General features: G+C 42.9%; 1 long non-coding RNA gene across 1 annotated transcript in view; it reads left to right on the top strand.

Annotated features, from left to right (window-relative positions):
• The window catches only part of LOC105512371, a 51,996-nt gene extending 47,850 nt beyond the window's left edge, over window positions 1–4,146 (top strand). Inside the window, exon 4 of the long non-coding RNA XR_001001834.1 lies at window positions 3,995–4,146. This is a non-coding gene — a long non-coding RNA (uncharacterized LOC105512371). The remainder of the gene's footprint in view (window positions 1–3,994) is intronic.
• Window positions 4,147–12,998: the final 8,852 nt, after the last annotated feature.

The raw sequence follows: 12,998 nt of genomic DNA, 5'->3' as shown, positions 1-12,998 counted from the left end.
TAGCTCACGCCTGTAATCCCAGCACTTTGGGAGGCCAAGGTGGGCAGATCACTTGAGGTCAGGTGTTCGTGACCAGCCTGGCCCACATAGTTAAACCCTGTCTTTAGTAAAAAATACAAAAACTAGCCAGGTGTGGTGGCAGGTGCCTGTAATCTCAGCTACTCGGGAGGCTAAGGCAGGAGAATCGCTTGAACCTGGGAGGTGGAGGTTTCAGTGAGCCAAGATCATGCCACTGCACTCCAGCCTCAGTGACAGAGCAGAATCCATCTCAAAAAACAACAAAAAAAGTATCGTTTCTGAAGTGTGATCAAGTACATTCAGATTCCAGCTTCACACTTACAGGCTATGTGGCATTTAGCAAGCCAGTTAATCTTTCTGTGCCTTTGTTTCTGTATTATAGACTTCTAAGAATTGAGGTAATACAAACAAAGCACTTAGCAAAAGCCAAGGCTCTGGTATGAGTAATAGATTTTAGAAAAATGCTACTGGCCCAGTTTTCAACCGCAGAAGAGATGATTCCCTTGGCTTGACAGATAAAAGCAGAGGGCATGATTTAAAAAAAAAAAAAAAAAACCCTCCACAAACTGGGTATCAAAGGAATATACTTCAAAATAATAAGAGCCATCCATCTATGACAAACCCAGAGCCAGTGTTACAGTGAATGGGCAAAAACCGGAGGCATTCCTCTTAAGAACGGGTATGAGACAGGGTTGCCTACTCTCACTGCTCCTATTCAACGTAGTACTGGAAATTCTATCCAGAGCAATCAGGCAAGAGAAAGACATAAAAGGCATCCAAATAAGAAGTCAAATTATCTCTCTTCACAGGTTTAATGATTCTATACCTAGAAAACTCTGAAGACTCCACCAAAAGGCTCCTAGAACCAATAAACAACTTCAGTAAAGTCTCAGGATAAAAATTAATGTACAAAAATTTAGTAGCATTTCTATATACCAGTAACACTCAAGCTGAGAGCCAAATCAAGAACACAATCCCATTTATAGTAGCCACCAAAAAAACCCAAAATACCTAGGAATACATCTAACCAACGAGGTAAAAAATCTCTACAAGGAGAACTACAAAATACTGCTGAAAGAAATCATAGATGACACAAACAAATGGAAAAACATTCTATGATCATGGATTGAAAGAATCAATATCATTAAAATGGCCATACTGCCCAAAGCAATTTATAGATTCAATACTATTCCTACCAAATTACCAATGTTATTATTCATAAAATTAGAAAAACCTATTTTAAAATTCATAGCCCCTCCGCCACCCCCCCAAAAAAGCCTGTTGAGCCAAAGTAAGCATAAGCAAAAAAAGTGGAGACATCATATTACCCAACTTCATACTATAAGACCACAATAACGAAAACAGTATGGTGCTGGTATAAAAACAGACATATAGACCAATGAAACAGAATAGAGAATCCAGAAATAAAGCTGCACATCTACAACCGTTTGATCTTTGACAAAGTCAACAAAAATAAGCAATGCGGAAGGGACTCCCTATTTAATAAATGGTGCCAGAATAACTGGCTAGCCATATAAAGAAGAATGAAATTGGACCCCTTATCTTTCCCCATACAAAAAAATTAACTCAAGACAGATTGAAGATTTAAATGTAAGACCCCAAACTATAAAATTCCTAGGGGAAAACCTAGCAAACATCATTCTGGACATCAAGCTTGGAGAAGAATTTATTTCAGAAAACTTCTGGTTTTCTCAGTCCTCCACATGTCCTCAAAAGCAATTGCAACAAAAAAATTGACAAGAGGGACCTAATTAAACACAAGAGCTACACAGCAAAAGAAACTATCAACAGAGTACACAGACAACCTACAGAATGGGAGAAAATATTTGCAAACGATGCATCTGACAAAGATCTCACATTTAGAATCTACAAGGGACTTGAACAGTTCAACAAGCAAAAACCAACCTCATTAACAAAGGGCAAAGGACATGAACAGACACTTCTCAAAAGAAGACAAACATGAAAAAATTCTCAACATCATTAATCATCAGAGAAATGCAAATCAAAACCACAATGAGATACCATCTCATACCAGTTAGAATGGCAATTATTAAAAAGTGAAAAAAATAACAGATGTTGGCAAGGCTGCAGAAGAAAAGGGAATGTTTATACACTGTTGATGGGAATGTAAATTAGTTCAGCCACTATGGAAAGCAGTTTGGAGATTTCTCAAAAAACTTGAAATAGAACCAGCATTCAACCCAGCAATCCCATTACCGGGTATATTTTCAAAGGAAAATAAATCATTCTTCCAAAAAGACACATGCACTCATATGTTCACTGAAGCACCATTCACAATAGCAATGACATAGAATCAATCTATTTGCCCATCGACAGGGGATTGGATAAAGAAAATGTGATGCATACACACATGGAATACTACACAGCCATAAAAACAGAACGAAATTATGTCCTTTGCAGCTATGTGGATGCAGCTGGAGGCCATTATTCCAAACAAACTAACACAGACACAGAAAACCGAATACCACATGTTCTCACTTATAAGTGGGAGCTAAGCGTTGGGTACTCATGGACATAAATATGGGAACAATAGATACCGTGAACCACTAGAGGAGAGAGGGCAGGAGGGCCTCAGGGGTTTACCTTTGAGGTGCTATACTCATTACCTGGGTGATGGAATCGTTCATATCCCAAACCTCAGTGTCACACGATATACCTAGGTAACAAACCTGTACATGTACCTCTTGAATCTAAAATAAAAGTTGAAATTATTTAAGAACTAAAAATACATTTCTGTTGCTTATAAGCTTAAAAAAATCCAGCCCACCGTTGATGGGCACCTAAGTTGATTTCATGTCTTTGCTATTGTAAATAGTGCAGTGATGGACATACAAGTACATGTGTCTTTTTGATAGAATGATTTATATTTTTTGGGGTATATACCCAGTAATGGGATGGCTGGGTCAAATGGTAGTTCTATTTTAAGTTCTTTGAGAAATCTCTAAACTGCTTTCTACAGTGGTTGATTTAATTTATATCCCCATCCATACCAACAATGTGGAAGAGTTCCCTTTTCTCTGCAGCCTCACCAATTTCAGTTTTTTTTTTTTTTAACTAGTTATTTATTTATTTAGAGAGGGAGTCTCGCTCTGTCACCCAGGCTGGAGCAATTCTCCTGCCTCAGCCTCCCGAGTAGCTGGGACTACAGGCGCAAGCCACCATGCCCGGCTAATTTTTGTATTTTTAGTAGAGATAGGGTTTCACCATGTTGGCCAGGCTGGTCCCAAATTTTTGTTCTCAAATGATCTGCCCACCTCGGCCTCCCAAAGTGCTGGGATTACAGGCATGAGCCACCGAGCCTGGCCAGCTCTCTTCTCTTTAGTCCTCTGCCTCTCAAGTTCTAGCTGCTTCAGGCTGCCCGAATTCTGATCTCTGTGTATCTCTATCTCCTTATGTATGAGACCACTGTGTTCCTCCTCTATTCTCAGGTTTGGTAAATGCCTCCAGTTGGAAACTCATGGTGATTGTAAGTCTCACTTTGTTTTCTTTCTATGGGGGATTAATATCCCTGAAAACAATTTTTTCATGGAAGTTGACCAGTTTTCTAGGTGTTTGTTTAGAGTGAGAGGGTTGGTTCTCTGCCAGTTCCTCTGTTATACCCGTGACCCTACGCCTTGTATAACAACAGCTCCTCATTTTGTTTTAAAGTTCTGGGATATGTGCGCAGCCCTTGCAGGTTTGTTACATAGGTACACATGTGCCATGGTGGTTTGCTGCACCTGTCAACCCGTCATCTAGGTTTTAAACCCTGCGAGAATTAGGTATTTGTCCTAATGCTCTCTCTCCCGTTCGCCTTCATCCCCTAACAGGCCGGGATGTGTGATGTTCCCCTCCCTGTGTCCATGTGTTCTCACTGTTCAACTGCCACTTATGAGTTAGAACATCTTAACTGATCTTTCAAACATTTTGAATTTCTTTTCGTAACTCCTTTCAGATGACCCATAGCTCCTAGGGAAACTGAGCCCGCACCTCGCGCGCCTCTTTGCTCCTGCCTGCGAGCACCGCTGCAGCCCGGAGGCGCCGGCATCCAGCGCCAGGTCGCCGACGCCCGAACCCTCCCCGGTCTGGGGCACTGGACACCCGTCCGCCCCCTTTCGCCTGTGCTGGCTGCGCTCCAGCGTCGCGGGGTTCGGGGCAGCTGAGCGGGTCGGGCTGCCAGGGGCGCCCAGGGAGAGGACCTTACCGCGCTCTGCAGGGCACAGGCGTGTCGCCGAGGGGCGCGGCAGGGACCGCCGGCGGGGGCGCCCTCGCGGGGTGTGAACTGTCCCACTCTGCAGCGTCGGCTTGTCCAGGATCTAGGAGGGCGTGGCTGGGCCTGCTGCAGGGGCCGCCATCCGTGCCCCGGGCTCGGATCACCTGCTTCTCGGCCCTTTGCAGAACTCCCAGTGGCCGAGAGGGGAGGTGGGCTCAGCGGACAGATTCAGTGTCTTTTCGTTTCTGCATCCGCAAGCAGGTGGGAGAAGAGGCCCTCTCTAAACCCGAGAGCGGGGCGCACCCTCTCACCCGGGCTCTTCCTTCTAACGTCGAGGCCGAGCGGGATTCGCTTTCGCCTTGATCTCGGCGGGTCGGGCCCCGCCCCCCCGGGTTTTATAGGCAGCAGGTTTAGCCTCTTGGAGACACCTGATCTCGCAGACAGGTGCCCAACAGCCCAGAGGAAAGGGTGTTGGGGCTCCAGGTGCATTTAGGAAGCCACTTTCTGGAGGCATTTGTGGACACCACTCAGGTGTAGGCAGACCCCAAAGCAGGGGTGAGCTGAGTGCCGGTTCCAGGGTGACCCAGGCACGCACAGTTCCGGAAGGGTGAAGGCAGTGCCTGGAGATATAGCCAGGCGCCCAGCACTTGTTAAACCACCTGGCCAGGCAGGTGCTCCTGGTTAGCCCCCATGATTGGATAGCCGATTTTAAGCCATTTTAACTTATGCAGACTCTTTCTTGGTCAAGACACTGTGAACCAGTTTGGAGGGGCGCCACTTAGCAACTGAGTTGCATCTCTTTCAGGAAGGATTGGAACCCTCCGATTTTGCTTCAGAATTTTTGCCTCACCTGGTCCAGCCTCTCTGTTGAAGCTGATCTGCCCACACCAGTTCTGAAACAGGAGTCAAAGTTACTCACCTTTCTCGCTTCCACTAAGCGGTGATTTCTAACACCTTCTAGTGTGAAGACACCTTTATGATGTCTGTTTTAGAACAGCACATAGTCATTGTACTTGGTATGTTGACAGACTATGAGAAAGCTACCAGGAATTTAATATGAAAATAAATACATTCATAAATAAATTGCTTATATATTCACAGCAAGCATTTCCCTAAATTTGGAAAGTAAGGTTTGAGACTTGTCTGCAGACGATGTGTAGAATCCACATGCACTTTTGGTGCCTGGACCGAGAATCATCATTGTTCAAGCTGTCACTCACCTGATGTGAGTCTCTGAGGGCTGACTGCAACCCTGTGATCCTTCTGGAAGAATCTGTGGGAAGAGGGAGCAAAAGAGTTAATAGTTTATGAGCATTTATGTGGTGGGTATTGTGCCAAGTGGTTTTGTGCTAACTTAATTCCTGAATCCTCTTAGCATCACTTGTTTACTAGCCTCATTTTATAAACAAGAAAACTGAAGTCCAGAGAACTCTCCCAAGGTCATGCTTCTAGTAAGTGATCCAACTGAAACTTCGACCCGAATAGCCTGTTGACTGAGCCTGAGCTCCCGTGTTAGTTACTGACATCGAATGCTCTCAATTTAATAGTTTTCTTCAAGTCATGTGAGGTAGGGATGGAATGTGAGTAGATAGCAAGGTTGTTAGCTATCCATTGAAAACTAACATTGCCTACGTATTTTATTTTTAATGGTTTTTATAAGCCCGACATCAAATGAGTACCTATACTAAGTACAACTTAGTAAGAATTAAGTACTGGTTTTTATAAGCCAGACTTTTAAAATTAAATGAGTAACTCTACTAAGTACAACTTAGTAAGTACTAAGTACTAAGTGCTTAGTGATACTACACTAAGTACCACTAAGTATTTAGTACAAGTACAACTAAGTACAACTGAGACATGATCCCTTACCAAGATACTTGAACATTGGTGTTCAAGAATCTGTTTGAATTTCTGCTTTCAGTTCTCTAGATATAAACCAGAAGTGGAATTGCTAAGCCATATGGTAATTCTGTGTTTAACTTTTTGAGGAACCGCCAAACTGTTTTCTGTAGTGCTTGTACCATTGACAGTCTCACCAGCAATACTTAAGGGTTCCAACGTCTCCACATCCTCACCAGTGCCTGTTATCATCCTCTTTTGTGGGAACTGCTGGTCAACTGTAGCCTAATGAGAAAACATTAAATTTAGCATATTTCTCTTATGGAATTGAAGGGTTTCTGTCACGGAAAAAACAGATATTTGTTACTTCATGGCCATGTCTGAGGTCCACGCCTGGGCATCAGAACAGATTCTGAAATTAGCACCCATTGTATGTTTATCCTTGCTTGTTTCTGCTGGCTGAGCTTCTCCAAATCTTCGAGTCTCATTTCTCCTCTTTGTATAATGGGATTCTTGTGCCGGAATGGTTGAAATAAATCTCATATATCTTCACCATTCATTAATAATGTGTAAAGGTTATGGCTGCTATTGTAGCACTTGTCCATAAAAATACAGGATGGTATTTTAGGTTAAAATGTGTTTAGGAGGTTAAAGGATTTGTTGTCTTGATGCTTTGGCCTGTTGGGTAGATCAGTCTTGCCACCCTGAGCCTTAATATCAGTTACCCTAATCAATAGTTCGCTCTGTCTACAAGGGCTCTACCTGCAGCCTTACCCATTTAGGTGGGAAGGTGTATTAGTCTGTTCTCACACTGCTAATAAAGACACACTCGAGACTGGGTAATTTATAAAGTAGAAGAGGTTTAATGGACTCACAGTTCCACATGGCTGGGGAGGCCCCACAATCATGGCAGAAGGCAAGGAGCAAAGTCACATTTTACACGGTGGCAGGCAAGGGAGCGTGTGCAGGGGAAATTCCCTTTTTAAAACCATCAGATCTCATGACTTATTCACTATCTCCAGAACAGCACGGGAAAGACTCGCCCCGTGATTCAATTACCTCCCACAAGGTCCCTCTCATGGCATGTGGGAATTATGGGAGCTACAATTCAAGGTGAGATTTGGGTGGGAACAAAACCGAACCATATCAGAAGGATACAAGAGAAAAGGCCCTGGTTTATTAATGTGAGAGTTACACTCAATGATATTTTTATATTGAGAATTCATCAATAAATTTTCATCACATTATGAATAATTATTGAAGCCTATTTTGGATAAAACAACGTATTTATTCATTCTTCATTAGGAGTCTGAAGTCGGTTTCTGGTCCTGACCCTGGAGGGGTCTGGGTTTTGTATTATACATATGCCCGGGCTCCTGGGGCATCCTTGTGCAGGCATCCTGCAGCATTCCTGGCCCACTGCAGGACTTGACTGACCACTGAACTTGACTTGTAGCCATACATTGATTATTCTCCTGGGATGGGAAAGCATCATTCTATTTTAGAACCCCATGGTTTTGGAGAAATGATTTTTTTCTGGCAATGCCCCAAGGAACCACATTTCTTTCTGCCAAACAAACAAACAAACAACAAACAACAAAATAAATCATTCCTGGTCCCGTGACTCATATTCTAAAGGATCCCTGCCACTGAGCTTTCAGAAATGACAACACTTGATCTAAATTTCACCAGTTATAGCTGGGAAGCTTAAGTTGTTTCCATCATCTTGGACACATTGTCCTATGGCACCAGTAGTGAAGTCCGGGCCGTAACATTTGTCATTCTGAGTTAGACTCTGGCCAGCTTGACATGTGACACATCCAAGAAATGTTGCTAAAGTAACATAAATCAATATTCTGTACTAGTCAAACATCTGGGGTCCCTATACTGATGTGTCTGTTAAATTATGTTCACGTGAGTGGGAACTCAATAGAGAAAGAGACTGTCTATTCCGGCCCCTGGCTCAGTGACTTCCACATAGTACATATTCAGTGAGCACCTGGGAAGTGGCTCCAGAGAACAAACATACTGAAGAGATTGTTCCTGGGTCATCTCTAACTTAGGGCTCTCTATCATCAGATGTAGACGAGTGCTCTCTGGCATGTGGTCCTAGTAACCAACTATGTCATAATACCCCAGCCTGTCACTCCTGTGACTGTATTCAAGGTTACCAGCTCTACAATGGCACCAGCTGTCAAGTTAAAGTAAGTTTCAATACGTGAGGCAAAGCCTAGCTCCTGCTCTGTTCTTAGCAGTACTAGATACAAGTGATATAGATGATTCATGTGAAAGTCTAGTATAGAAATGACTTTATTCTTTCCATAGGAAGCTGCTATTATAACATTCCTTGCCCTGTTTGAGTGTCAGTTGCTATTCAATGTCTTTAAAATGACGTAATCTATAAACTATAGAACTAGGTGCTCCAGAGACCCAATCAATATAATGTCATCTTGGTCTGTGTTTCTTTACCACTGGGGCACTTAATTACATTCAGGTACTGTGTATGAAGCATGGAGAGGACTTCTGTTGAGGTGGAGAGGAGCTGACTCTGAAACCAAGTAAGGCAATAGCTGACTCTGAAACCAAGGAAGGCAATAAAGTTCCAAAGACGAGTTGTAGTGTGTTGGGGTTCAGAAGGAGGGGGAACTAAGGTGATCAACTATCTTTCTTCTGCACACACAGTCCAGACTTCAGGGCTAGGTAGATTTTGACATAGGAAATGGGAAAACACCTTTAGTTAAAGGAAAAAGTGTGAAGTAAAGCTTCAAAGTAATGTGTCATTACTTTTCTTCTACTTCTAGTACAGCTGATAATATTAAAATTATTATAGCAGCAGATCGAAAGCTTAGTGTCTTGGATCAACAAACAGGCATCTGTGAGATTCTCATATCTTTAAATTCAAGGCCAAGGTTGATTGCATATGATCTTGATAGAAACATGTATGTACTTCTGGGTGGATGATTTTTTTTTTTTCTTTTTCCTTTGAGATAGAGTCTTGCTCTGTCGCCTAGGCTCGAGCACAATGATGCGGTCTTGGCTCACTGCAACCTCCGCCTCCTGGGTTCAAGCAATTCTCCTGCCTCAGCCTCCCAAGTAGCTGGAATTACGGGCACCCACCACCATGCCTGGCTAATTTTTGTATTTTTAGTAGAGACGGGATTTCACCATGGTGGCCAGGCTGGTCTCGAACTGTTGACCTCATGATCCACCCACCTTGGCCTCCGAAAATGCTGGGATTACAGGCGTGAGCCACGGTGCCTGGCCTGGATGAAGTCTTAAATGTGTTTGTCCTCGAGAAGTTGAACTCTATTCTCCTCTATCCAAGTATATTTCTTGGTAAGAAGAGCCTTACCTTCTTCAAGCCCCATAACCATAGTCTAAGAAGCATATATATTTATCCGGACAATCTTCTTCTGTGACTCACCTGTCCTGAAGCATAAATGTATATATAATTTTGATTTGAGACTTCTATAATAAATATTGTCTAAAACTGAGGTCACATTCTCTCGGATTCCTTGGTTATGTTTCTGCCGAGGTCCTCCTCCTTCCTAATGGCCCCCCGTATGTTGGAAACACCATCATTCCTTGTGTCCTATTTCCCTCACTGTAGTATGTGAAATTAGAAAATGTAGAAAAGTTGTGCTCTCTGCAATCCAGGCCTGTTTGTAGATGGCAGGGTTTCTGACAAGCCATCAGCATGTAGTTTTCAGCTCATCTTTACATTGAGTGTGCCAGTGTCAGTGTTGTTTTTTCCTGAGCATGTTCATCTTGTCTTCATATTGAAAATCGAGGCTAGAAAATACAGATGAAATTTCTAGTGAAAAATGGGAGGCTTCCAAAATTCTGTTTTAGAATTAGAGTGCATGCCTTTAAGAACCAGTGTAGCATTGCTCAAGGAACATTCTGTGACCCTGAGCTTTCAACCTTGAATTTGTGCAGTGCCAAGGTTAAATTTCTAATTCCAGAGGAAGGCGCATGTTCTCTGCAGGTGGCAAAGCCCAACAGAGGGGTCAAACCAAATATGGCCAGCCTCATCACCACAATTTCCCATAATCTGTAAGTCCCTTCTCCTTTCCTGGGTAGGAGTAACTTCATGGATGTGGGAGAATGCAGAAATGTCATTTTACGAAAGTTCCTCCATATGCAAGTGTGAGAAAATAGTAAAGAAATTCTCCCACTCTAACACCCAGTATGTAGGAAGAATTTTACAGCACATCAAGCCCTGGGGGTACCAGCTTCCTCATTCTTCTACTCCAGCCCCACTTTCATGCTTTGCCTATTTGTCAACATCCCTGGTAGTTAATATTTGAGTTCTTACTATAATACCTAGTGATGTGCTGGAAAATGTTTAACTATCAGCCCTCTGGGAAACAAATGTGTGCACATATATACCTACATCTGTTTATAATTAAGCTTACTGATATGTAACACAGTGTGCAAATAATAAAATACATGATATTCTTTTCTTTGCTTTTTGTTTTGTTTTCTTCTTTCTTTCTTTTTTTTTTGAGATGGTGTTTCACTCCTATCACCCAGACTGGAATGCAATGGCGCAATCTCGGCTCACTGCACCCTCCATCTCCCGAATTCAAGCAATTCTCCTGCCTCAGCCTCCTGAAGAGCTGGGATTACAGACACATGCCACCACGCCCAGCTAATTTTTGTAGAGATGGAGTTTCACCATGTTATCCAGGCCGGTCTCGAACTCCTGACCCCAGGTGATCTGCCCGCCTTGGCCTCCCAAAGTGCTGGGATTACAGGCATGAACCACCGTGCCCGACCTGTTTTATTTTCTTTTTGAGACAGGGTCTGACTCTGTTGCCCAGGCTAGAGTGCAGTGGCACAATCATGGCTCACTGCAGCCTTGACCTCCTGGGCTCAGGCAATCTTCCCGCCTTAGTCTCCTGAGTAGCTGGGACCACAGGCACATGCCACCATGCCTGGCTAATTTTTCTGTTTTTTTTTTTGTAGAGATGAAGCCTCACTATATTTCCCAGTCTGATCTCCAAATCCTAGGCTCAAGCAATCCTCCTGCTTCAACTTCCCAAAGTACTGGATTTACAGGTGCAAGCCACTACACCTGGCCATGATATTTTTTATTACAAATTTCATATAGCTAACTGATTTTCACAGACTGCTTTTTTATTTGGAATTCTTAGATTAGAAGCCAATCTATGGTTACAATTCAAGATTTGACAAACACTGTGAATAAATGTTTGATTACTATCTGATTAGGGAAAGGAGTCAGTGATTGAGTATTCTTGACATGAATGTTTTTTGATGATTTTATTTCCATAAACAAGTGAGGTGAAAGTGAAGCAATGAAGACTTGTGGTAATTAGTCCATCAGTGACATAAATGACTTCTTTGCTGAACTGGATAATAGATTTCAAATGCTATGGAGATATTTCCTCAATTTTTATGGTATTTAAATTTTAATGGTTATAGACACCATACATGCAGATTTTGTCTGCCTCATTAATACTTCATCACTTTCTTTAAGTCTAGACTAGAGATTGGCAAACTTTTTCTCCAAAAGGCCAGATAGTAAATATTTTAGGCTTGGTGGATACTCTGCCATTGTTTCATAGAATTAGCGATTGATAACATGTGAGTGAATGGCCATAGCTTCATTCTGCTAAACTTTTACAAAAATAGGCAACAGGCTGAGTTTGGCTCAAGGGCCATTGTTTGCCAGTCCCTGGTCTAGAAAACAAAATGAAAAAAACAAATGAAGTCCCCATTTGTAGTGTTTGCCAATTATCAGGGTGCAAATCTCCCACAATGCCAGATTTCAAGCTACCAATGTAACATCATTAAACATACAGTTGGGAAGGGATGTGCAGTAGCAAACCCTTACATGGTATTTCCACCATATGGACACAAAAGACACAATTGGATGGTACCCATGCTTTCCCCTATCATCAGTGACTTGTTCAGTGTCAGTTCATAAGAACTTGACTCTTCCTTAGGGTTGAAAAGTCTGAGTCATCATCTTCTTCTTTTTTTTTTTTGGAGATAGAGTCTCACTCTGTCACCCATACTGGAGTGCAGTGGCAGGATATCGGCTCACTGCAACCTCTGCCTCCAGGGTTCAAGTGATTCTCCTGTCTCAGCCTCCCAAGTAGCTGGGACGGTGGGCGCCCGCCACCACACCCAGTTAACTTTTGTATTTTTAGTAGAGATGGGGTTTCACCATGTTGGCCAGGATGGTCTTGATCTTTTGACCTGGTGATCCGCCCACCTCGGCTTCCCAAAGTGCTGGGGTTACAGGTGTGAGCCACCATGCTTGAGTAGTCTGAGTCTTCTAAGAAATAGAACATACTCTTTAAACAAATCCTGGAGCAATGGGATTAGAGCAGCCTACCTGGTGACTATGGACAAAGCCGCACTTGTGCTGTGGAACAAGAGGAGGCAGCAGCCTTCGCAGTACTGAAAGGGCCATATATAAAGAAAATGATCGTCTTGGCAGAGAACCAAGAGGTGGCCAGCTAGCCTTCCTCTGTGGGGTTATTCTTTGAGATCCACTTTACCTGACTCTTTTCAGTGTGTTTTTCTAGGATAAAATCCTGGGCATCTTTATGTTTGCACTGGCAGTGGTCCCAACCCACAGTTCTTCAGAGATTCTCTCTAAGTTGTCCATGTTCTGGAAATTTCCCAAAGACTAAAGTTAGTGGGATGGAAAGGAAAAAACACCTTGCCCAAATTACTGTAAGTTGATGATAGGCTAATGTATCACACTTAACCTAAGGATCCAGGCTTTGGGTCAGTTGCACCCTTTCTTCCTGTGAGATAGAAAAATGTACGTACACAGCCGTGACATGATTTTCTGAAGGAGGGGGACAGTAGGGGCACATGCCCATTGCTGGAACCTACTGGACTGACTTGCTGAAGCAGCTGTTTGCTC

The sequence above is a fragment of the Colobus angolensis genome, unplaced genomic scaffold, assembly GCF_000951035.1.
Source record: "Colobus angolensis palliatus isolate OR3802 unplaced genomic scaffold, Cang.pa_1.0 Scaffold210, whole genome shotgun sequence".
Classification (NCBI taxonomy): Eukaryota; Metazoa; Chordata; class Mammalia; order Primates; family Cercopithecidae; genus Colobus; species Colobus angolensis.
Note: the sequence above shows the minus strand (reverse complement) of the source record. Positions and strands in the feature narration are given on the sequence as shown.